At 36.5% G+C, this 27,626-nt stretch overlaps 1 long non-coding RNA gene across 1 annotated transcript; it reads left to right on the top strand.

Annotated features, from left to right (window-relative positions):
- The first annotated feature begins 132 nt into the window (after nucleotides 1-132).
- On the top strand, nucleotides 133-27,626 carry LOC128574068 (uncharacterized). The gene is made up of 3 exons (XR_008376601.1): nucleotides 133-181; nucleotides 2,942-3,009; nucleotides 27,559-27,626. It is a non-coding gene; the product is annotated as an uncharacterized LOC128574068 (long non-coding RNA).

Raw genomic sequence — 27,626 nt, 5'->3', positions numbered from 1 at the left:
CTATAAAGTAGTTGTTTCCTAATTCCCTTCATGTGAGGGAATTATTTTCTGTACATTGTGTGAAATTGTGGTTTACTTATGATACAATTTGTTTCAAAGCTCACTGGGCGCGATGCTGACATAAAACCTCCTACTCCAAAAAAAGGAGTACAAAGGATTAAAGTTAAACCAGCTGCAACAGGTAATTTTCTTTTGTTGTTGTTGTTGTCATTCTGCCTCCCATTGTTCTCTGATTTGGCATCCCTGTCCTTGTTAGGGAAATGACAGAGGTGAATTTGGTGACTCCACAACTTTCCAAGTGCTTCTTGGAATTCAAATCTTTACGTAGAGGAGCACTTCATGTTAACATCTCAGTCATGTTTAACTTTAATTATTCCATCTTACTGATTTTACACTGATGATAACAAAGGAAGTCAGATGATCCAATTAGTAGAGTATATTTGTGTGAGAGGGTATCCTTATTAGTAAAATAATTAATCACTCCTTTATGAATTTTTTTTTTAGTTTTTAATTTTTCATTTATTGAGAGACTTTTTTTTGGTAGTACATATTTATTTTGGTGAAATATATAAAGCAAGTCTGGCAGAATTGTAAGAGAAAGTTGCGAGTCTACAAACAAAGTGGGAAACTTTTTTAAATGAATTTTCTTTTTTTTATTTTTTTTGTTAAATCATATCTGTGTACATTAGTATGATCATGGGGCACCATACACTTGGTTCATAGACCATTTGACACATTTTCGTCACACTAGTTAACATAGCTTTCCTGGCATTTTCTTAGTTACTTTCCATTATGAATATTTGGTAGACACAGTCTTAAAACCGTGATCCTGAAAGGTTAATAGTACAAAATAGTCCTTCCGTACTATTTACGGAATATTACACAGAAATAATGAACACCTGGAATTGTCTGTACATTATTTCCAAGGACTTTCAAAGTTTTGACAATGTATGAGTCTGGTGATAAATATTGCTGAGAATTAGTTTCTGGGTCATAAAATTGCACACAAATGGTATACATTGTATATAACATTCAGAAACTTCTTCATTTGCTCAATATTACATTTTTTTGGATCTGCTGAGAATGACACTAGTATCCTTGTTTAGTTTAAGCTCTCTGTGCCATTCCAACATATGTGTACCACACTGAACTGAACACTGAATGCAGATTAAAAATGAAATGTGATTGGGGATCCATAGGATCTTTTGTATACAGTAGGTTGTAAATATTAAAACTTACTATACTAAGCATTAAAATGGAAAAAATTATAATGCAAAACCTAGATTCTTTTATTTATTCCATAAAAATCTACATTACACTTGGGGCTGACACTTTGTGAATCATTTCTGGAACCATTCATATATTTCAGAAGTGCGTTTATTTTGCAATATGGCCTGTAAGTCATCTTCTGTTTATTCATGTGTCCCTGGAATTTATCTTCCCTACAGTATTCACTGTGGTCCCTCTCCAGAGCCGTTAGGATGATTAAGCGGTCCTTGAATTGGTAATATTGTAGTACCTTAGGTCTCACATGGGGCTTTCACAGTCTGACTTTTTCTCAACTCTCCATTTTAGCCCATACCCTGTGTGCCTGACTTTTCACTAGCATTACTGAAATACCTCTGGGAGTGCCCTCTGAGCCAATTCCTCTTTTTTGGACAAATGCACATCCTCTTTCAGGCTTCTCTTTCCTCCTGCTGCTTCCTGTCCTGCTCTCCCTTTCTCCTGGCCTCTCCATCTTTTCACCTTGCTCATCTCACCCTGTACTTGTCAGTTCAGACATGACCTCTAGAAAAGCCAATCTTGATGCATCTTATTCATTTTCCTTTAATCACAGTATAATTATCAAGTACAATAGATAAAAACTATGTGCCCAACAATGCTGTGGAATATTGTATCCTACAGCCTTTGGATCTGGGGAATAGAAATAAATAACTTACAGTTCAGGTGGGGAAGGTGCAAAAGAGAAATCCATAAGTGCTGAGGATGAGAGTAGATTCAGTGAGAGAGTAGATTCCTGTTTGACCAGGGAAAGAGCTGTAATTAACAGAGTCTTCACATAGCAATCTGTGTCCAAAAATAAAGAAGGAAAGAATGAAAGAAGAGAGAAGATTGAAAAAGAAGAATAAAAGAAGAGAAAAGAAAATTAAAAATTGAATGAAGATTGTCAGCCTATTAGAGGGAAAGCATTTCACACGTAAGTCACAGGGCATACACTGATTATGGTATGAAAAGTAACAGCAACTTACAGAATAACATATGCAATGCTTCCCAGGGTTTATTAAGAAGGAGACAGGCGTACACAGGGATACTTGATATGTTTTTCTGGATTGAAAAATTTTTCTTTGTTTATGATGGCTATGTCATGTATGTTGGGTGGATGAATTTCTGCGTGAATCTGTGATCTTCGTGAGCCTTCTACACACTGATGCCTAGTAGTTTTCTGAGTGGTTTTTTAAGTGTTAGATAATTAGGAATATTTTTTAAAGAAGTATATAGTCTGCTAAAGACTTAACTTCATCTAAACAATCTATAAAATAAAAAGAAATTTAGCTTTCTATCCATTTTTATAAAGCAGATAGCTTTTACCACATCATTCTAAGAAACTCATTATTAGATTAACTAGGAGTACTTTTTAAGGAAGTATATAGTCTGCCAAAGACTTCATGTAGAAATTTAATTTATAAAATAAAAAGAAATTTAGCTTTCTATCCATTTTTATAAAGGTAATAGCTTTTACCATCATTCCAAGCAACTCATTATTAGATTATTTAGGAGTATTTTTAAAACAAGTATATAGTCTGCTAAAGACTTAACTTCATCTAAACTCTCAATTTATAAAATCAACATAAATGTAACTTTCTATCCACTTTTATAAAGCTGATACCTTTTATCACATCATTCTAATCAGCTCATTTAAATAAATTTATGAAATTTACAGTATACAACTTTGTTACGTCAGAAGAAGAGGAAGAAGAGCCTGAAGGAGTTGAAAATGACCAGCCACAGGTATAAACAAATTGACACTTATGTTCCTGGTTTAATACTGCTTTTTTACATGAATAATGTGGCATAGTCCCAGGGACATTTCCTATGGAATAGCATTTTATAATTCATATGTTGTAAGCTAATATTAAGTTGAGGAAGTTTTTTAACTAGTTATAAAGCTTAAACCTTCCTAAAGTGAAGAGTGACTTATAGCTAATCTTTGTCCTTGGATTCGAGGCGGAGAATTTCTGGTGTTTTCCTGCTTCTTTAGTTTTATAACCTTACATGATAAGGTCATGCCAAGTACAGAATCATATTTCTATGCAAGAGAAATTACAAGCAATTTCATCATGATGGCCACTGAGTTGGACTCATGTTCAAAGAGTCACCATTCCTAATGTCCCAAACTGTAGTGTAGTTTTATACTGCCAGTCATTTGTGCCAGGTAGAGTGGTTCTTCCACCTTGTGGCCTCTAACTCGGTTCGGCCTGTGTGCTGAGAGTGGGAATGAGGTCATTAGACTGTGCCTATGAAGGAAATCCGACCTTGCAGAAAGGGACATTGATGTGATTGTGTACAGCAGCAAGTTGTAACTCACATAGCTGTATGAAATTATTAAATGGTATCAAGGTTCCTTTACTCACTGTCCTAAGAGGACATTAGAATATCTTAGACATAGGCTTAAGCGGATAGTCCGTGTCAGAAAAATAGCACTGTCATATTCTGCTATATCATTTGAATTCACATTTGAGAATTGGCTTTTCTTTCTGATTGCTATTGATTTTATCTTGTGATAATGTAAAATTTTCCAGTTTTCAGTTATCAGTTTTTAAAAACAGAATGGAAATAACCATGTTAATAGAGCATGTTTGCATATGGAAACATGACTCCTGATTAGGAATGAATGAGGACTGATGAAATGTATCTGTACTTTCAGAACTTCCTTGTGTTCAAAAGTATGAGCAACTGGGCATCAAACAAGGCAAAGAGGAATGGGGAAGTAAATAAAAACACCTGAGAAATGAGTTGAAACAGAGTTCTGGTTAAATCTGTGAATGATACAAAATTCCTGCTTGTCCTGTAGTAGAGTTAGTGTAAGGATGGAGCAAAGTTCAGAAAAAGCACCATCTAATGTAACATAGTATACCAGACTGTGAGGGGAAAGATGCACCTGGATTTTCCACTCTTTAGTGTTTGAGGCATTTTCTCAACAAAATGCCTCAGTAACAAAAATATTTTCCATCTCATGCCTACTTTGTGTTCCTGAAGTATAATCTTCACTCACCTTCTAAAGTTTATTTAAATTAAAGAAAAAGTGTACTGTAAAAATGCTAACAATGCACGCAGACACTCGGCATGCATTTGACACAGGTGAGGAGAAATGTGAAGATAATACAGACACGAAAACAAGCAAGGAAGTCAGAAGTTATTGTCAAAATGAAGGGACACTAATATTTTTTTTTCTGAAGTTCTTATTTTTATATCGTAAATTTTTTATTGAATCGTAACTACATTACTGCTTTTATGGGGTACAATGTGCTGATTTTAGACACAATTTGGAATGCTTACATCAAACTGGTTAACATAGGGTTCACCTTACTGAATTATTTGTTGTGTTAAGACATTTATACTCTACTCTTAATAGATTTGACATGTACCCTTGTGATATGCACCATAGGTGATGTCCCACCATTTACCTTCCATTCACATGGCCTCCCCCTGCTCCTACTCTCCCCCTCTCTTCCCTCTTTCATTCTGGGCTATAGTTATGATTTATCATTTGTATAAAAGTGTGGGGGATTATATATTCATTTCACAATAGTACTGAGTACATTGGACAGTTTTTCTTCCATTCTTGAGATATGTTACTAAGAAAAATATGTTCCAGCTCATTATGTGAACAAAAAGGGGCAAAGTCTCCATCTTTTTGATGGCTGCATAATATTCCATGATATACATATACCACAATTTGTTACTCTGTTTAGGGCGTCTATGGGTACTTGGGCTTCTTTCATGACTGGGCAATCATGAATTGGGCTGTAATAAACATTCTGGTGCAAATATGTTTTGTAAAATGATGACTGGTCATCTGGACTTATTCCTAGCAGAGGCATAGCAGGATCAAATAGTAGGTCTACTTTTAGTTTCCTGAGTGTTCGCCAAACCTCTTTCTAAAAGGGACATATTGGCCTGCATTCCCACCAGCAGTGCAGAAATGTTCCCTTCTCTCCACATCCACACCAAAATCTGTAGTTTTGTGACTTTCTGATGTGGGCTACTCTTCCTGGAGTTGGATGATGTCTCAAAGTGGTTTTGATTTGTATTTCTCTGATGATTAAAGATGATGAGCAGTTTTTCATGAGTCTGTAGGCCATGCACCTATTTTCTTCAGAGAAGCTTCTGTTCAATTCTCTTGCCCAAAATGAAATGAGATCACTTGTTCTTTCCTTGCGAATTAATTGGGTTTTCTGTTTATTCTAGTTATCAAACCTTGGTTGGAAACATAACCTGGAAAAATCTTCTCCCATCCTGAGGACCGTGTGCTGGCTTTACTTTGTTCTTTTTACAGGGTTTGATCAGATCCCTGTAGTACATTTTTGGTTTTGCTTCAATTGTTTAGGGGCTGGGGTCCTCCTCATAACACATTCTTCCAGGCCAATTTCTTCAGGGGACAAGTATTTCCCTTGTCCCCTCTAAAATATTTTTTATAGTTTTATGTCTTATGTTTAAACTGTTTATCCAATGAGAATCAATTTTTGTTAATGGTGAAAGATGAGGGTCCAGTTTCAGTGTTCTACAAGTTGCCATCCAGTTCACCTAGCACCATTTGTTGAATAGGGAATCTTTCCCCCAATTTATGTTTTTGATATGCTTATCAAAGATTGAATGATGGTAAGTGTCCGGGTTAATCTCTTGGTTCTCTACTCCGTTCCATACATTTACCTTGGCATTTTTACCATGCTGTTTTGATCAATATAGATTTCTAGTATAGGCTGAAGTCTGGTAGGTTGATTGCTATTGTTCTGTGTTTATTTCGCAGTAATGTCTTGGCTATTCAATGTTTTTTTCTGATTCCATATAAAGAAAGTACTAGTTTTTCCAGTTGTTTAAAGTATGATAGAGGTGCTTTAGGGATTGCATTAAATTTGTATATTGCTTTGGGTAATATGGACATTTTAACAATGAAGATTGTTCCCAGCCATAAGCATGGGGTATGATTTTCCATTTGTTAACATCTTCAGCTTTTTACTTTTCTCAGAGTTTCATAGTTCTCTTTATAGAGATCTTTCATGTCCTTTTTGAGGTAAATTCCCAAATACTTCATCTTCTTTGGTACTACTGTAAAAAGAATATAGTCCTTGACTATTTGTTCAGCTTGACTATTGTTGGTATATGTAAAAGCTACAGATTTGTAAGTATTGATTTTGTATTCCTAGATGTTGCTGTATTTTTTTTTTATCACTTATAAGAGTTTTACAGTTGAGTCCCTGGGTTTTTCCAGGTAGAAGATTATATCATCTGCGAAGAGTGAGAGTTTGTCTCCTCTGACCAAATTGGAATACCCTTAATCTCCTTCTTTTGCTTGATTGCAATGGATAATACTTCCGTTACTTTGTTCAATAGCAGTAGAGGCTATGAGCATCATTGTCTAGTTCCAGATCTGAGTGGATTTTTTTTCAATTTTCTTCCATTCCATATGATATTGGCTGTGGGTTTACTGTAGTGAGCCTCTATCAGTTTAGATATGACCCGTTTCAGCCTATTTCCTTAAGTGTTCTGATCATGAAAGGATCCTGGATGTTATCAAAAGCTTTTTTGCATCAGTGGAGAGAATCATATGGTCTTTGTTTTTTATTTTGTTTATGTGATATATTACGTTTATAGAGTTAGTCATGTTGAACCAGCCTTGTGACCCTGGGATAAAACCAACTTAGTCATAGTGTATAATTTTTTTGATGTGTTGTTGAATTGTTTTTGCTAGGATCTTATTGAATATTTTTGCATCAATAGTCATTAATGATACTGGTCTATAACTTTAATTCTTTGTTGGGTCTTTTCCTGGTTTGGGATCAAGGTGATGTTTGCTTCCTCAAATGTATTGGGAAGTATTCCTTCTTTTTCTGTTTTGAAGATGGTTATGTAATATAGATACTGGTTCCTCTTTAAAGGTTTGGTAGAATTATGATGTGAAGCCTCCTCTTTCTGGACTTTACTTTTCTGGAGATTTCATATAGTTGATGGTATTTCATTGCTTGATATAGGTCTGTTCAACACTTTCAATTCTTTCAGCTATGTCTAGGAAGGTGGTGTGCTTCCAGACATTGCTATTTCCCCCCAGATTTTCCCATTTCTGAGAATAGAGTATTCTGCAGTAATCATTAAGGATTTTTTGCATTTTCTGATGTGCCTTTTGTTATTTCTTTTTTATCATTACTGATTGATGATATTAGGGATTTTACTTTTCTGTTTCTGGTTTGGTTAGTCAAAGTTTTCTCAATTTTGTTAATCTTTTCAAAAACCCAGCTTTTTGTTCGTTGATCTTCTGAGTGATTCTTTTGTTTTCAATATCATTGAATTCTGCTCTAATTTGGTTATTTATTTTCTTCTGCTTGATTTGGGGAAGGGATGTTCTTCCTTTTCCAGTTGCTTGAGATGACCCACTAAGTTGTTGACTTCCTCTCTTTCCAGTCACTTGGGGAAGGCTTGCAATGCTATAAATTTCCTTTGTAGGACTGCTTTAGAAGAATCCAACAGTTTTGATAATTTATGTCTTCATTGTCATTTTGTTCCAAAAATTTGGTAATTTTCTTCTTAATCTCATCTTTGACACAGCTATCATTCAGCATAAGGTTATTTAGTTTCCTTGACTTTGTTCCAGTATGAAGATTCCTGCTGTTGTTGAGTTCAACTTTTATTCCAGATGGTCCGAGAAAATACAAGGAATAATTTATATTCTTAAATTTGCTAAAGTTAGATTTGTGACCTAAGATGTGATCAATTTTGGAGGATGTTGCATGGGATGATGAGAAGAATGTGTGTTTGGTTTTATTATAATGAAATTATCTGTAGCTGTCTGTTTAGTCCATTTGTTATAGGACCAAGTTTAAATCTATTATTTCTTTGTTTACATTCTTCTTGGAAAGATCCTCCTTCTTGGAGGATCTATCCAACATAGCCAAATGTTAGTTAAAATCTCCACTGTTATAGTTCAGGATGATATCCAATTCTTCAGTGTCTGTTAGTGTTTTCCTTTATAAATAGAGAGGCATTCTGGTAGGGTGCATGAATATTAATAATTGAAATATCTTCATATGGAGTGTTTCTTTTCCCAAATATGAAGTGTCCATCCTTAACTTTCCTTACCTTTGTTGGTTTAAAGCCTATTTGTATCTGCAAATAAAATTGCAACCCCTGATTTTTTTCTGATTTCCATTTGCCTGAATTATAGATGTTCATCCCTTCACCCTCAGTCTACTTTTGTCATTTAAGGTAAGATGGGATTTTGGAATGCAAGATATATCTGATCTGAGCTTTTGTGTACAGTCAGCTAGCCTGTGCCTCTTTAGAGGAAAATTTAAGAAATTCAAATTAATTGAGAGTATTGATAAACATCATAATGTTTGGGATGCCATGTTTATCAAGTGTCCAGTGGATATTTTCTTTTTTTCTTCTTCTTTTTTTTTTTATTAAATCATAGCTGTGCATATTAATGCAATTTTGGGGTACAATGTGCTGGTTTTATATACAATTTGAAATGTTTTCATCAAACTGGTTAAAAAAGCCTTCACCACATTATCTTAGTTATTGTGTTAAGATATTTATATTCTACCCTTAGTAGATTTAACATGTACTCTTATAAAATGCACTGTAGGTATGGTCCCTCCAATTACCCTTCCTCCGCCCATCCTCCCCCTACCCCTTCCTTCCCTCTTCTTTTTCCCCTTCACCTTGGGCTATAGTTGGGTTATAGCTTTCATATGGATGTGTGGGTGCTTATAAATTAATTTCATGGTAGGGCTGAGTACATTGGATACTTTTTCTTTTATTCTTTAGATACTTTGCTAAGAAGAAAATGTTTCCGCTCCATCAATGAAAATATGAAAGAGGCAAAGTCCCCATCTTTTTTAAGGCTGTATAATATTCCATGTTGTATATACACCACAATTTCTTAATCCATTCATGAATCAATGGGCACTTGGGCTTCTTCCATGACTTATCAATTATGAATTGGGTTCCAATAAACATTTTGGTGCAATTATCTTCATTATTATGTGATTGTTGGTCCTCTGGATATATACCTAATAGATAAATTAAAGGATACAATGCAGGTCTATTTTTAGATTTCCACGTGATCTCCAAATATCTTTCCAAAAGGAACATATTAGTTTGCATTCCCACCAGCATTGCAGAAGTGTTCCCTTTTCCCAACATCCATGCCAACATCTCTGGTTTTGGGATTTTGTGATGTGGGCTAATCTCTCTCTCTCTCTTTTTTTTTTTTTTTTTTTAATTAAATCATAGCCGTGTACCTTAATGCAATAATGGGGTACAATGTGCTTGTTTTATACGCAATTTGAAATATTTTCATCGAACTGGTTAACATAGCCTTCATGGCATTTTCTCAGTTATTGTGTTCATACATTTATATTCTGCATTTAGTAAGCTTCACCTGTACCCTTCTAAGATGCACCATAGATGTGGTCCCACCATTTACCCTCCTTCCAACTATCCTCCCCTCTTCCCTCCTGTCCTTTGTCCCTTTCCCCATATTCTTGTGCTGTAATTAGTTTCATAGTAGGGCTGAGTACATTGGATACTTTTTCTTATATCCAGAAGACCAAAAATCACTAATGTACACAGCTATGATTTAATAGTAATAAAAATCACATTATAGCAAAGATATTTGTACCAGAATGTTTATTGCAGCCCAATTCATAATTGCTCAGACGTGGAAGAAGCCCAAGTGACCATCAAGCCACGAATGGATCGATAAATTGTGGTATCTGTAAACCATGGAATTTTATGCAGCCTTAAAGAAAGATGGAGACTTTAACTCTTTCATGTTTACATGGATAGAGCTGGAAAATATTCTTCTTAGCAAAGTATCTCATGAATGGATGTGGGCTAATCTTCCTGGAGTTAGATGATATCTTAAAGTGGTTTTGATTTGCATTTATCTGATGATTAAGGATTATGAGCATTTTTTCATGTGTCTGTAGGCTGTGCACCTGACTTCTTCAGAAAAGTTTCTCTTCAAGTCTCTTGCCCACCCTGAGATGGGATCACTTGTTTTTTTTGTGCTAATAAGTTTAATTTCTCTGTGGATTCTGGTTGTTAAACTTTTGTGGGAGACATAACCTACAAATATCTTCTCTCATTCTGAAGGATGTCTGTTTGCTTTATGTACTGTGTCCTTGGCTGTGCAGAAGCTTTTTAGTTTGATCAGATCCCACTAATGTATTTTGGTGTTGCTTCAATTGCCCTTGGGGTCCTCCTCATAAAATTATTTCCCAGATTGATTTCCTCAAATATTTTCCCTGTACTTTCTTCTAGTATTTTATAGGTTCATATCTTAAGTTTAAATATTTTTAATTAAATCATAGCTGTGTACATTAGTGCAATCATGGGGTACAATGTGCTATTTTTATATACAGTTTGAAATAATTCCATCAAACTGGTTCACATAGCCTTCATGACATTTTCTTATTTATTATGTTAAGACATTTATATTCTACACTTAGCAAATTTAACATGTACCCTTGTAAGATGCACCATAGTTGTAGTCCCACCAATTACCCTCCCTCCTCCCATCCTCCCCCTTCCCTACCCTTAATCTCCCCTTTTCCCTTGTTCTTGGGATATAATTGGGTTATAGCTTTCATATGAAAGGTATAAATTGATTTCACAGTAGTGCTGAGTACATTGGATACTTTTTCTTGTATTCTTGAGATATTTTGATAAGAAGAATATGTTCTAGATCCATCCATGTAAACATGAAAGTGGTAAAGTCTCCTTCTTTTTTACAGCTGCATGATATTCTATGGTGTATATACAATTTATTAATCCATTCATGGTTCGATGGACACTTGGGCTTCTTCCATGAATTAGCAATTATGAATTGGGCTGCAATAAACATTCTGGTACAATTATGTTTGTTATAACGTGATTTTTGTCTTCAGGATATATACCTAGTAGAAGAATTGTAGGATCAAAATAAATCAAAAAGTTAGTTTTTTGATAAGGTCAATAAAATAGATAAATCTTTGGCTAACCTAACCATGAAAAACGACTAAAATCTCTAATTTGATCAATCAGAAATGGTAAAGATGAAATAACAACAGACTCCTCAGAAATTCAAAAAATGCCTTAATGAATATGACAAGAAACTCTTTTTTCAGAAATATGAAATTTTAAAGGAAATAGGCCAATGCTTGGAAGCATGCCACCTTCCTAGATGTAGCCAGAATGAAGTGGAACTGTTGAACAGATCTATATCAAGTTCTGAAATAGCATAAACTATACAAAATCTCCGTAAAAAGAAAAGCCCTGGACCAGATGGCTTCACAACAAAATTCTACCAAACCTTTAAAGAGGAATCAGTACCTATATTACTTAACCTTTTCCAAAATAGAAAAACAAGGAGTACTACCCAACACATTCTATGAAGCAAACATCACCATGATACTCAAACTAGGAAAAGACAAAACAAGAAAAGAAAATTATAGACCAATGTAACTAATGAATCTTGATGCAAAAATATTCAACAAGATCCTAAAAAGTTAATCCAGCAACACATCAAACAAATTATACACCACGACCAAGTGGGTTTTATCCAAGGCTCTCATGGGTTCATTATACATAAATCTATAAATATAATTCATCAGATAAACAAATTAAAAAACAAAGACCTGATGTTTCTCTCAGTTGAAGCAGAAAAAATATTTTGATAATAGTCCAGCATCCTTTCATGATTAGAACACGTAAGAAAATTGGTGTAGAAGGGACATTTCTTAAACTGATAGAGGCCATCTATAGCAAATCCACAGCCAATATTATATTGGATGGAGGTAAATTGAAATTATTTCTACTCAGATCAGGAACCAGGCAAGGTTCCCCATTGTCTCCACTACTTTTTAATATTGTAATGGAAGTCTTACCCATCACGATCAGGCATGAATAGGCGATCAAGGGTATCCATGTAGGGTCAGAGTATATCAAACTTTCACTCTTTGCAAATGATATGATTGTATATCTGGAAAACCCCAGGGACTCTACTACAAAATTCTTAGAATTGATCAAGGAGGGGCGGTGCCCGTGGCTCAAAAGAGTAGGGCTCCGGCTCCATATGCTGGAGGTGGCAGGTTCAATCCCAGTCCCAGCCAAAAACTGGAAAAAAAAAAAGTGATCAATGAATACAGCAACATCTCAGGTTATAAAATCAATACTCACAAATCTGTAGCCTTTATATATACCAACAATAGTCAAGTTGAAGAAACAGTCAAAGACTCTATTTTGTTCACAGTAGTACCAAAGAAGATAAAATATTTGGGAGTTCACCTAGCAAAGGCTGTGAAAGATCTTTTATAAAGAGAACTATGAAACTCTGAGAAAAGAAATAGCTGAAGATGTTAACAAATGGAAAAACATACCAATCTCATGGCTGGGAAAAATCAACATTGTTAAAATGTCCATACCACCCAAAGCAATATACAATTTTATTTTTTATTTTTTTTCCTTATTAAGCACCACTGTCATACATTTCACCATTAACTAAGATAGACTTGCTCCCATTCTGAGGGCTGTCTGTTTGCTTGTGTTCTTGGCTGTGCAGAAGCTTTTTAGTATGATCAGGTCTCAGTAATGTATTTTTGTTGTGGCTTCAATTGCCCTAGGGTGTCTTCCATATAAAATATTGTCCCAGGTTGATTTCTTCAAGTGTTTTCCCTGCAATTTCTTCTAGTATTTTTATAGTTTCATGTCTTAAGTTAAATTCTTTAATCTTAAGATAAAGATATGTGCACGTTACATCTCTGACAAAGGTTTAAATCTTTGATCTTAAGATAAAGATATGTGCAGGTTATGTCTCTGACAAAGGTTTAATAACCAGAATCCACAGAGAACTCAAATGTATTAGCAGGAAAAGAACAAGTGATCCCATGTCAGGGTGGGCAAGGGACTTGAAGGGAAACTTCTCTGAAGAAGACAGGCGCATGGCCTATAGACATGTGAAAAAAATGCTCATAATCCTTAATCATCAGAGAAATGCACATCAAAACCACTTTGAGATATCATTTAACTCCAGTAAGATTAGCCTCCATCACAAAATCCCACAACCAAAGCTGTTGGTATGGATGTTTAGAAAAGTGAACACTTTTGCACTGCTGGTGGGAATGCAAACTAATGCACTACTTTTGGAAAGATACTTGGAGAACACTTAGGGATTTAAAAATAGACCTGACATTTGATCCTACAATTCCTCTACTAGGTATATATCAAGAAGTTTAAATCTTTAATACAGTAATCTGGTATATTTGTTAATGGTGAAAGCTGTGGTTCCAGGTTCAGTCTTCTACAAGTTGCCAGCCAGTTCACCCAGCACCATTTGTTAAATAGGGAATCTTTTTCCCACTGAATGTTTTTAATTGGCTTGTCAAAGATCAAATAATGGTAAGTAGCTGGGTTCATCTCTTGGTTCTGTATTCTTTTCCATACATCTACATGCATATTTTTGTGCCAGTACCATGCTGTTTGGATCATTATCAATTTATAGTATAATACGAGGTTTGGTAGTATGATTCTTCTGATTTGTTTTTATTTCCGAGTAATATCCGGTTATCTGAGTTTTTTTCTGATTCCATGTAAAATGAAGTATTATTTTTTTTTTAGGTCTTTAAAGTATGACAGTGGTGCTTTAATAAGGATTCCATTAAAATTGTATATTGTTTTGGGTAGTATGGACATTTTAACAATGTTGATTCTTCCCAACCATGAGCAGGGTATGTTTTTCCATTTGTTAACATCTTCAGCTATTTCTTTTCTCAGAGTTTCATAGTTCTCTTTATAAAGATCTTTCACGGCTTTTGCTAGGTAAACTTCCAAATATTTTATCTTCTTTGGCACTTCTGTGAACGGAATAGAATCCTTGACTGTTTTTTCAGCTTGACTATTGTTGGTATATATAATGGCTACAGATTTGTGAGTATTGATTTTGTACCTAAGATGTTGCTGTATTTCTTGATTACTTCTAAAAGTTTTGTAGTTGAATCCCTGGGGTTTTCCAGAAATACAATCATATCATCTTCAAAGAGTGATAGTTTGATCTCCTCTGACCCTACATGGATACCCTGGTCGCCTCTTCTTACCTGATTGTGATGTCTAAGACTTCCATTACAACGTTAAAATGCAGTGGAGACAATGGGCAACCTTGCCTGGTTCCTGATCTGAGTGGAAATGATTTCAATTTTCCTCCATTCAATACAATATTGGATGTGGGTTTGCTATATATGGCCTGTATCAATTTAAGAAATGTCCCTTCTATACCAGTTTTTTAAGTATTCTGATCATGAAACGATGCTGGATATTGTCAAAAGATTTTTAGAGCATCAATTAAGAGAATCATGTGGTCTTTGTTTTTTATTTTGTTCATGCCATGAATTATATTTATAGTTTTATGTATGTTAATCCAGCCTTGAGACCCTGGGATAAAATCCACTTGATCATGGTGTACAATTTGTTTGATGTGATACTGCATTCTGTTTGCTAGGATTTTTTTTTTTTTTTTTTTTTTGCAGTTGTTCACTGGGGTTGGGTTTGAACCTGCCACCTCTGATGTATGGGGCTAGCACCCTACTCCTTGAGCCGCAGGCACCAACCTGTTTGCTAGTATCTTAATGAATATTTTTGTGTCAATATTCATTAGAGATATTGGTCCATAATTTTCTTTTCTCGTTGTGTCTGTTCCTGGTTTGTGGATCAAAGTGATGTTTTATTCATGGAATGTGTTGTGTTTTGTGTTCTTGTTTTTCTATATTTTGGAAAAGGTTAGTGATATAGGTGCTAGTTCGTCTTTAAAGATTTGGTAGAGTTCTGATGTGAAACCATCTGATGGTGGTCTTTTTGGGGAGATTTTGTATTGATCTTTTCAGGAAACCAACTTTTTGATATATTGATCTGCTGTATAAACCTTTTGCTTTCCATTTCATTTAATTCTGCTCTAATTTTGGTTATTTCTTTTCATCTGCTGTGTTTGGGATTGGAATGTTCTTTTACAGTTGCTAGAGATTAGTTTGTTAACTTCTTATCATTTGTTCTCTTGAGGAAGGCTTGCAATGCTTTAAATTTCCCTCTTAGGACGGCCTTTGCGGTATTCCAGAAGGTTCTGGTCATTTGTGCCTTCATTATCATTTTGTCCGAAAATTTGGTAATTTTCTTCTTAATCCCATCTATGACTCAGCTGTGATTCAGCATAAGGTTATTTAGTTTCCATGTTTTTGTATGAGTATGCAGATTCCTGTTGTTACTCAGTTCTACTTTTATTCCATGATGGTCCGAGAAGGTGCAAGGAATAATTTCTATTCTTTTAAATTTGCTGAGGTTAGACATGTGACCTAAGATGTTATAAATTTTGGAGGATGTTGCATAGCTAATGAGAAGAATGTGTATTTAGTTTTCTTAGGGTGGAATCCTCTTTAGATGTCTGTTAAATCCAATTGTTGAATGGCTAAGTTTAAGTCCAAAATTACTTTCCTTACTTTCTGACTGGAGGATCTATCCAACATTGCCAAAAGAGTACTAAAATCTCCTACTATTATGGTGCTGTGGGAAATCAAGGTACCCATGTCTGTTGGACCCTCTCTTATAAATTGATGTGTATTCTGGTTGGGTGTATAAATGTTAATAACCTAAATCTCATCATGTTGACTGTTTTCCTTAATAAATATGAAGTGACCATCATTATCTTTTCTTACTTTTCTTGGTTTAAAGCATATTATATCTGCAAATAAAATTTTAACACCTACTTCTTTCTGATTTCCATTTGCCTGCATCATATACAACCATCCCTTCACACCGAGTCATTATTTTTGAAGGTAAGAGGAGATTCTTATATGCAGCAGATACATGACTTAAATTTTTATATCCAGTCAGCCAACCTGTGCCTCTTTAGAGGACAATTTTAGCCATACACATTAATTGAGAATATTGATAAACCTGACAGTATTTTGGATATCAAGTTTTTCAAAAGTCCAGTATGCATTTTTAATCCTTTCAGCACTGTGGAAGTTGGAATTTGATCAAAAGTTTCTGAGTGAGTTGACTTTGGTAGTAGAGGATTTTGCTGGTCATTGTGGAGGATAGGACTGAGAACATACTGGAGAGCTGGTTTACTTATGGCAAATGTCTTCAACATGTGAATGTCATTAAAGTATTTAACTTCTCCATCATAAAAGAACCTAAGTTTAGTTGGATACAGAATCCTGTGTTGAAAGTTGTTTTGTTTTAGGAGGTTAAATGTCGATGACCACCCTCTTCTACCTCGAAAAGTTACGGTAGAGAGATCTTCACTCATTCTAGTATTCTTCCCATTGTGGGTTATGGTTTTCTTATGTCTGGCTGCTTGCAGAATTTTCTCCTTCATATTAACCTTTACTAAGTTAATTATAATATGTCTGGGAGATGCTATAATTAGGTTGAGTTGTGCTGGGGTTCTGAAACTGTCTGCTTTCTTAATTTCAGAATCTCCTGCCATGTTTGGTAAGTTCTTCTCGATTATCTCTTGCAGTAGAGCATCTGGAACTTTAGATGCAATCTCATTGCCCACAGGAATTCCTATAAGGCGAAAGTTAGGTTTTTTGAAGTGTCCCAGAGCTCTCTGAGAGAATGATCCATTTTTGCTCTCCATTTCTCTTCCTCTTTGAGCATTTGGAAACATTCAAAAGCTTTGCCTTCATTGTCAGAAATCCTTTCTTCTGCCTGCTCCATTCTGTTCCTGATGGATTCTACTGTATTTCTCAGATCTTTGGGGGCTGCGAGTTCTTGCCTCAATGTGTCAAAACTGGTTGATTTTGACTTTGAATTCATTGAATTCTTCAGACGACTTTTGAAATGCTCCTTAAATTTCTAAATCCGACTTTGCTCCATTCTGTTAATCTTATTGGCAATCCAAATTCTGAATTCAATTTCTGACATCTCAGCCATTTGTTTGTGAATGGGATCTTCTGGTGTGTCCACCTTTTCGTTCCTTGGGGATGTTGATCTACTCTTACTATGCATGTTGCCAGAGTTTTTCTGCTGATTCCACCCCATGTTTATTTTTCACCATTTGGCTAGATGAGCAGATAATGTGAAATTGGATTGGGGGCATCTGGAGTAGTGATTAACCAGCCCTTTGCCCAAGAGCTGGGACTGATGACTGTGGGTTTTCCCCTACTGCTTTGCAAAGGACCCATTGTGGCAGCTAGCTAAGTGATACATGATGAACAGCATTTTTGAAAAGTTCACCATCTTCCAGGTGTAGACAAACAGAAACGCCCAGGAATTGATGCTATGCACCACTTATGTTTTTTATGTCTCCACCAGTGATCATGGGGCTCACCACCCCATTTACTGCCTGGTTTGGGACTGAAGGGGAACCTTAAACTGGCTGGTCCCTGGAATAGCCTCCTGATAGGAAGGACCCTATGAAGGCAAAATGTATGGTCAGAATGAAATGATTACCTCCTATATCAAGCTGAGAATGGAAAAGGTCTGAACATGCACCCAGGTCTCTAGTCTCATCCAGGTTTTACCTTGAAATAAATCAAGGGAAATGTAGTCCAAGCTAAAGGACCTGGTTTCTAAGAACCAGGTTTTCCAAACCATGACTACCATGTCCTTGGCCAAGCTCACCAAACTGGGTCCTGCTGGACCTCAGGTCTCTGAGATTTTCCAGTTTTGGTCAGGGGCTCTAGACCCCTCTGGAATGTTTCAGATGTGAAGCCATTTTCCTTGTCATTGACTCCCACATCTATTGACCAGGGTATGGGTCTACTTAACCCATATTACCCATGCCTCTACCTGCCCCATTACCCCCAACCTGGCAGGCTTGGGCCCTGGGCATTGTCTGCTTGCAGCTAGTAGAGTTCTCGGCCTGTGTGTAACTGCCTAATGCAGCTGACTCATACCAGAAACAACTGTTTCTACAGATCACCCAGCATTGCCTTAGCCATGGGAACCCCCACTCAAGAGTGTGAATGTCCAGCAGATCAATTACAACATCCCTGAAAAAGTGTGGTCTCCACTGCCCCCATCTTTTGCCTGATCAAGTTCTGGGCAGACCTGAACTGAGGCCCAAGGGGTGATAAGCCAGGGCTAGCAGTGGCAGCAGCAGTAACAGAGTGAGCAGCCAGTATGAGAGCCTGGGACACATGACCCTCACATGCTCCTACAAGACCTGTTCCTTTGGCAAGCAGTTGGTGGAGAAGGTGGAGACAAAGCATGCACAGCTGGAAGACAGAGATTAGTGTACTTCCTGGTGTGCTTGCCTCTCTGGGATTACCTGGTGAATTACCTGCACAGGTTGTGGCAGCTGGCTGAGTGATATATGATGAACAGCATCCTTGAAAACTTCACTGTCCTCCAGGTGGTGACAAACTGAGACACCCAGAAATTGCTGCTGTGCACTGTCTATGTCTTTGAGGTCTCCAACAGTGAACATGGGGCCCACCACCAAATTTACTGCCTGGTCCAGGACTGAAGGGGAACCCCAAAACTGGCTGACCCCTGGAATATCCTCTTGGCAGGAAGGACCCTCCAGCTCTCCTCATGCTTTGTATTTAAGGAGAGGGCTGTGCTTTAAAGGGGCTGATTTCAGAGGCCTAAGCAATTAGGGACACCAAAACTTGGTTGGTGAGCTGAATAGGTGGGGACCGAGGGAAGAATAGACTCTGATAGTGGAACCTCACAGGTGGTGTCTGAAAGGACAGATCACTCAAGAGCATCTGGGATTGGGGACAGGAGTGAGACCACCTTCAGGAACATTTCTCAGCCTCTGACAGGTCCCCTTGACCCTGTCTTTTGTATGTTTGGGAGAGCCTTTGTTACACATTGGCTTGTATCCCTTCCTGTTTTCCACCTACCAGTAAACCAAATTTCTGCCTCTCCCTCTCACCCTTTTTACTACAGAGATTAACCTTATTTGTGTAGGAGCAGAGCCAGGTGGGCCCTGGAAATATTTTTAATATGCTTATCTATTTATAAGGGTTATGGCTTTATCTCAGCTGCACGAGAAATGGGGGAAGGCTTTGTAACTCATCCTCCTCCTTCTCAGTGAGCAGCGTGTTCTACTGTTGTGTTTCCTCACTTGCCAACACCAAAGTCTGTTGGTTTGTGTTATGACAGAGGATAAAGCTATTTTACCACCCTCAAAAAATGTATATATAAAAATGTATGTGTATATATATTTAAGGTGTTGAATACCTTATACCCTGAGTTGATGATATGAATGTGTGAAATTATCATGTGTACACACCAAATATGGACCCCTATTATGTATCAATTACAAAGATTAAAAAATAGCTAAGCACCCACAGCTCAGTGCTTAGGGCACTGGCTATATACATGGGGTCTGGCAGGTTTAAACCAGGCCCGGGCCTGCTCAACAATGACAACTGCAACAATATAATAGGCAGGTATTGTGGTGGGTGCCTGTAGTCCCAACTACTTATGAGGCTGAGGCAAGAGAATTGCTGATGCCCAAAAGTTAGAAGTTGCTTGGAGCTGTGACGACACGGCACTCTACCTAGGGGGACATAGCGAGATTCTGTCTTAAAATAATAATAACAATAATAATAATTATAATAATAACAACGAAGGATTTTTACATATTTTTTAGAAAAATCATGTTAATTCTATGTGATTATCTTTTCTTTTTTAGGTTATTCCATTTATGACTAACCCCCAAAAGTTATCTTCTCCTTTGATTGCTTAAGACAGCCTGAACATCAAGCTTCTTTTTAAGATTTATTCTCTTTTTTCGATAGTATCTCTAAAAAAGGAAATTTAGTCCTCATTATTTCTTTTCAATTTAATGAAACATTGTCTTATATTTAATCTAGTCAAACCTATATTTAGATATTATGCAAAGTGAAACCTCTTTTAGGCTCTATTAGAATTATTAAATTAATTATTATTATTTGACTCTTCTGGCTTTTTTTTAAGTTTTCTAACATTGTTTAGTATATTCTCAACTTACTTAACTAATTTATCTTACTGTTTGATGTAATTTCTTGGTAGCTGAACTTTTTGAAAATAAAAAGGCAAAATAAATAAGCATTTATAGTTTTATTAACTAAAATTAAAATGTCTTTATCCATTAAATGTGACAAGAGGTTTTAAACTCAATCCTCTTAAACAAATTAGTCACTTGTTTATTTTGGTGATTTTCTCATTCATCTTGTGCTCATGGAATCTCTGTAATGGACACAGATGTTCACACATCCAGTGTATGTGATCAGATTTGATTAAAGAATCGTCAAATAAACTACCCAGTGTTACAGAAGCATAAGGCAGTAAAGATTGCAAAAGAGTATATAGAATTATCTCTGGAAGGTCATTTCTTACTTTGACAAATATGTCCAGCAATGCAGAGATTTTATTATTCTCAAGAAGCATTATTAACTTTAGTATTCATACTTGTCAAACCATGCACATAACGTCCTTTATCAGTAAAACCCAATAATCCTGTTGGCTCAATATTTTAGTCCATTTCTTCTTTCCTCATGTGAGTATCAGGTGGACAATCATGTATATACTTGGAGATTTCTAAATCTTTAACTGGATAATCTTAGAGTTTTTTTAATTCTAGATCCTTTCTTCAAATTTTTTTTAATTTTTTTTTTTTTTTTTATTGCTGGGGATTCTTTGAGGGTACAACAAACTAGGTTACACTTACTGCATTTGTTAGTCAAAGTTCCTCTTGCAATCATGTCTTGCCCCCAAAAGTTGTGACACACACCAAGGATCCCCCCTGTTTCCTCCTTCCCTCTCTCTGCTCTCCACTTCCCCCACCCCTACCATGTCCTTTTCATTAATTGTCCTCATATCAAAATTGAGTACATAGGATTCATGCTTCTCCGTTCTTCTGATGCTTTACTAAGAATAATGTGTTCCATGTCCATCCAGGTTAATACAAAGTAGTTAAAGTCTCCATTTTTAATAGCTGAATAGTATTCCATGTTGCACATATTCCACAGTTTGTTAATCCATTCCACAGTTGGTGGGCATTTAGGCTGTTTCCACATTTTGACGATTTTAAATTGAGCTGCAGTAAACAGTCTAGTGCAAGTGTCCTTATGATAAAAGGATTTTTTCCTTCTAGGCAGATGCCCAGTAATGGGATTGCAGGATGAAATGGGAGGTCTAGCTTGAGTACTTTGAGGTTTCTCCATACTTCCTTCCAAAAAGGTTGTGCTAGTTTGCAGTCCCACCAGCAGGGTAAAAGTGTTCCCTTCTCTCCACACCCACACCAGCATCTGCAGTTTTGAGATTTTGTGATGTGGGCTATTCTTGCTGGGGTTAGATGGTATCTAAGGGTGGTTTTGGTTGGCATTTCTCTAATAGATAGGGATGATGAACATTTTTTCATATGTTTGTTAGCCATTCGTCTGTCTTAAAGAAGGTTCTACACATGTCTCTTGCCCATTGACATATGGGATTGTTGGCTTTTTTCATAGGTATTAATTTCAGTTCTTTATAGATCCTAGTTATCAAGCTTTTGTCTGATTAAAAATAAGGAAATATCCTTTCCCATTGTGTAGGTTGTCTATTTGCTTTGGTTATTGTCTCCTTAGCTGTACAATACCGTTTCAGTTTAATGAAGTCCCATTTTGTTTATTTTTGTTGTTGCAATTGCCATGGCAGTCTTATTCATGAAGTCTTTCCCCAAGCCAATATCTTTGTTTTTCCTGTGCTTTCTTTGAGGACTTTTATTGTTTCATGCCTTAAATTTAAGTCGTTTATCCATCTTGAATCAATTTTTGTGAGTGGAGAAAGGTGTGGGTCCAGTGTCATTCTTTTACATGTGGATATGCAGTTCTTCCAACACCATTTATTGAATAAGGATACTTTCCCCCAAGGCATGTTCTTGTTTGGTTTATCGAAGATTAGTTGGTTGTAAGATGTTAGTTTCATCTTCTGGTTTTCTGTTTGATTCCAAATATCTATGTCTCTATTTTTGTGCCACTACTATGCTGCCTTGACCACTGTGGCTTTGTAGGACAGCCTAAAATCACATATGGTAATGCCCCCAGCTTTATTTTTATTGATAAGAACTGCCTTAGCTATATGGGTTTTTTTCTGGTTCCATGCGAAATGCAGAATTATTTTTTCCAAATCTTGAAAGTAGGATGTTGGTATTTTAATAGGAATAGCATTGAATAGGTAGACTGCTTTGGGATTTATAGACATTTAACAATGTTGATTCTTCCCAGTCATGAGCATGGTATGTTCTTCCATTTGTTAATATCCTCTGCTATTTCCTTTCTGAGGATTTCATAATTTTCTTTATAGAGGTCCTTCACCTCCTTTGTTAGGTATAATCCTAGGTATTCTATTTTCTTTGAAACTATGGTGAAGGAGTTTTTGCCCTTTATTAGCCTCTCATCTTGACTGTTATTGATATATTCAAAAGCTACTTACTTGTGGACATTGACTTTATATCCTGAGATATTACTGTATTTTTTGATGACTTCCAGGAGTCTTTTGGTTGAGTCTTTAGGATTCTCTAAGATCATGTCGTCAGCAAAGAGGGAGAGTTTGACCTTCTTTGCTCCCAGTTGGATTCCGTTTATTTTCTTGTCTTGCCTAATTGTATTGGCTAGAAGTTCCAGAATTACATTGACTAGTAAAGGTGACAGAGGACAACCTTGTCTGTTTCCAGTTCTAAGAGGAAAAACTTTCAGTTTTACTCCATTCAGTAAAATATTAGCTGTGAATTTGTCATAGATAGCTTTGATCAGTTTCAGAAATGTGCTACCTATGCCTATACGCTTCAGTGTTCTACTTAGGAAAGGATGCTGAATTTTATCAAATGCGTTTTCTACATCTATTGAGAGGATCATATGGTCTTTATTTTTGCTTCTGTTAATATGATGGATAATGTTTATAGACTTGCGTATATTAAACCAGCCTTGCATCCCTGGGATGAAACCTACTTGATCATGGTATATGACTATTTGATCATAAGCTGTAATCTGTTGGCTAGGATTTTGTTGAGAATTTTTTCATCTATATTCATTATATTCATTAGTGAAATTGGTCTGAAATTCTTTTTAATTGGGTCTTTTTCTGGTTTTGGTATCAGGGTGATATTTGCTTCATAGACTGTCTTGGGAAGATTCCTTCCTCCTCAATTTATTGGAATATTTCTGCAGTACGGGAAAAAGCTCTTCCTTGAAGGTTTGATAGAATTCTGGTGTGAAGTCAGCTGGACCAGGGCATTTTTTTGTTGGAAGCTTTTTTATTGTTTCTTTGATCTGAGTGTTTGAAATTGGTCTGTTCAGGAGCTCTATTTCTTCCTGGCTATGTCTAGGGATAGGGAGTGATTCCAAATGTTGATCCATTTTCTTCACATTGTCAAATTTCTGGGCATAGAGTTTCTGGGAGTATTCAGAGATGATCTCTTGTATCTCTGTGGCATCAGTTGTAATTTCCCCTGTATCATTTCTGATTGAGGTTCCTAGAGATTTTACTTTTCTATTTCTACTTAGTCTGGCCAAAGTTGTTTTTTTTTTTTTTTTTTTTCTTTTTCTTTTTCACCATGTTCAGTTTATTCCTCTGAAGGTAATCCTCTTTATTTATTTTTTTTATTAAATCATAGCTGTGTACATTGATATGATCATGGGACATCATTCACTAGCTTCACAGACCGTTTACCAAGTTTCACATATACCCTTGTAAGATGCACCGCTGGTGTAATCCCACCAATCCCCTTCCCTCTACCCACCTCATTTATACTATTCTCTAGTATGGCTTCCATTCCCCTGTGGCATCCGTCTTCCCTTTCTGGGATACCTATCACTCGTATGTTTGAATGCTTCATAAAGTCCCATAATTCTGTCAGTGAATGTTCTGCTTTCTCTCTCTATTCTTTTCTGCCTCTTTAAATATCTAAATTATCTCAAGAGCTTTGTCCTCTACCTCCGAAATTATTTCTTCTGCATGGTCTAATCTGTTGTTGATACTTTCTATTGCATCTTTAAGTTCCCTAATTGACTGCTTCAGTTCCTTCAGCTCTGCTATACACTTTCTATATTCTTCATATCGTTCATCTCTTATTTGATTGTTTTTGAATTTCCTTTTAGTTATTTCCAACTTTATCAGCAGTTTCCTTCGTTGTTTCCATCATTTCCTTCATTGTTTTCATCACCTGTATTCTAAATTCCCTTTTTGTCATTTCTAACATTTCTTTGTAGGTGGAATCCTCTGCTGTTGCTACCTCATGGTCCCTTGGAGGGGTTGCTCTGGACTGGTTTTTTATGTTGCCAGGAGTTTTCTGCTGATTCTTCCTCATGAATGATTTCTTTTATCTGTTTCCTTGATCTCATTTTCCTTTCACTTCCCCTTGCTCTTTAAGTTGCCATGCCTCTGGACTAGGGTTTCAATGAGTCCTTTTGGTATAGGAACAGAAGGATGAGAAGGTTGAAGAGCAAGAAGGGATAAAAGAAAAAAAAAAAAAAGAAGAAGGGATGAGTAAAAAGTAATATTTAAAAAATAAGAGAGACACAGAAAGAGTGAGACAGAGCAACATAGGTGCACAGTAGGGTACTTTGACCTAACCTAAAAATAATAATAATAAAAAAAAACATCTGGGGGCACCGGGTTGGGTGGTTCCCTTACTAGCCTGTTAGGACACAGTACCTTACCTACACCAAGTAGAGAGGAAAGACAAAAATGCTATAAATCAAACCAAAACAATAAAAAAATAAAACTTACAGGATAAAATTGGGGGGAAACCAAATAGGCATAGAAACAGTAGCAAAAATGAAGTTCTAATTGTAGAAAAAGGCAACAATGGCAAATAGTATTTAAACTAGACAAATGGTGAAAGAAAAGAAAAAAATAAATAAAAGAAAATTCTATGGGTAAAAGATTGAAATTAAAAAAACAAAACAGCAGCAACAACAACAACAACAACAAAAATAAAATAAAATAACAAACAAAACCAAGGACAAAGCAGTATATATATCTTGCTGAATATTGTCTGGGCAACAGGTGATCTTGGGTATAAGATGTTAATCACAATGCTGATACGACTGGAGGCCTCTGCCTATTTCTCAAATCCCTCAGGGTGGAGACCCAAATATCCCCTCAGCTCTCTTAAAGGGCACTTTAAACTGCTAAACTTGGCTATGCAGAAGCTTTCCCAGGAAAGCACTTGTTGCTTGGATCACTGCTGAAGTGGCTATCCAGTGTGCCAAAACCAGTCTCACTCTGCCCCTGAGGTCTAAGACTGTAAGGCAGCTCTGCCCCGCCTTTAGGCTGCTCAGTCACTAGATTACTAGATCCCACCTGATCCTTGCTCTGTGACCCTGAGGGCAGAGCTTGCCTGGGCAGTTCTCTCACAATGACTCCACACAGCCCACAGCTGGACACTGTTAGCTCCGTTCAGCTCAGTGGCCCTAGACAATGCCCAAATTTCTCCACACTCCTGTCCAAGCTCTCGCAAGAGAGTTCAACTGAGTGCCAAGTCCAAAAACACCAAAACAGCTCACAGGTGAGATTGCCCCTTTGCAATCTCACTGCTGCTGTTCTTACAGCTGTCAGCATGATTAGACTGAACAAACACACATAACCACTTTCCAGTTTTACACTGCTTTTGTCCTCCTCTTGTGGTCAAGAAGTCTCTCGCTGACTCCCTCTGTCCTCAAAGGGATAAATATAAGCAGATCCCACCAGCCAGAGATGCCTGTGGTCTTGTCTCCCCAGACTCACTGTGTCCAGTTTCAAGGAAGCTGTTACTCAGCCACCATTTTCCAGATTACCCTCTTTTTTTGAGGGTACATAGAACTAGGTACATTGATTGCTTTGGTAGATGATGAGGACCCTAGTTCCATCCCCAAAAGGCATACCACATGCCTTGTCCCCCTACCTTTCCTTAACTTTTAATGACCATTCTATCAGGGGTGGGTCAATAGACAATCACAGTTATTCATATGTTCTTGACAAACGAATAAGAAAACCATGTGAAATTCAGACTAGGGTTTTACATTTCTTTCTTACATCATAGTAGTACTTAAAATGCCCTCATAATTCTCTAATCAAATCAGCATTTCTCTTCTACAGGTCAGAATTTAGGGCTAATTATTGAAAGAGAGCTTTCTTGTAGCATCCTGAATTGGTGTTTTAGAGTTAAATATTTTCATCCATTTAAAAAATGCACATAATAATGAGAAATAAAAGTTTGCACATGTTAATAAAAGTATATTATTTCTTTAAAAATGTTAAAATATAAAATTCAAATCCTTTTGTTGTCATTTTCCAAATGTCAGAGTTCTGTTGGATTACATAAGGTGTGCCAGTTTAGTATAGCTTACACATACTTATGTTCTTAACACCATATGCCTTTCATGAGTAAGGTAATCTCTTCCTAAAGTATTTACCCAGATTTACCTCCTATGTCCTTGGATGCTTCATAGTTGACATATTAGACTTTAAGGACTGAAGACACTGTCCTTAACCCTTCCCTTACTTCCTTGACTCTGTTCCCTATTTTGTCATCTGATTTTTCTATTATGTAAATAACACATAGTAAGTAGCACTGAAACATTAAGTTAGTGTAAATCTTGTACTTTAACTCTCCTGCAGATCACCAATCCAGTCACTCACCATTACCAGTGTTCATAGCTTATTACCATAATTCACTTTCTGATTTATGATTTTGAAAAGCTCTTTTCTGATTTTGTCCTGTGTTCATCTATCTTCACATTGCTACCAAGGTGACCTTTTGAAAATATGTTTTTGGTGGCCTGACTTACGTGCTTATTGAGTGGATCCCATTACAGGAAAGGGAAAGTTTGCACCTCTTCTGCCACCTGTCTTTGGTAGCTTGGCCTGATTCTCTCATTTCATCTCTAAAACCTGTTCCTTATCACAAGGTTGCAGTTTTACCGCATTACCTTCATAGCCCTCATATGCCCTGTGGTTCCATTCCTCATCCTTTTGCCCCTTCTCCCCTGTCCAAAAGCCCTTCACACTCTCACTGCGCACATCGTTGTCTTTGAAAATACGCCTCTATCTTTGCTGCATTTCCTAAGCTTTCTGGGTAGAACTGACTCTTCCTCCATTGTATCCTTAGTGTAATTAATTTACTGTAATTACAGACTCATCAATTACTTTTCTGATTTGTTTTCATATATCTTTGCCACACCTCCTTAAATATAGGACAGACTCTATATTCTGTTTCTATGTTCAAATTATTCTCCCAGATAGTGTGTATGTTTGATAAACATAGTGAATGTGTGTTGTTTTGCTAACAGATTGGTGTGTGAGTGAATCAATACATTTCCTGAATTTGGCTTTTCTTTTTTTCAATAGGAAGGAGCAAGAGAGTCAGAAGTTGAAGACAATACCAACACGATTGGTATTGTTGAAAGTGCTACACA

The sequence above is a fragment of the Nycticebus coucang genome, chromosome 21, assembly GCF_027406575.1.
Source record: "Nycticebus coucang isolate mNycCou1 chromosome 21, mNycCou1.pri, whole genome shotgun sequence".
In the NCBI taxonomy this organism is placed as follows: Eukaryota; Metazoa; Chordata; class Mammalia; order Primates; family Lorisidae; genus Nycticebus; species Nycticebus coucang.
The sequence above is the reverse complement of the archived record's forward strand: the minus strand, read 5'-3'. Positions and strand labels throughout refer to the sequence as shown.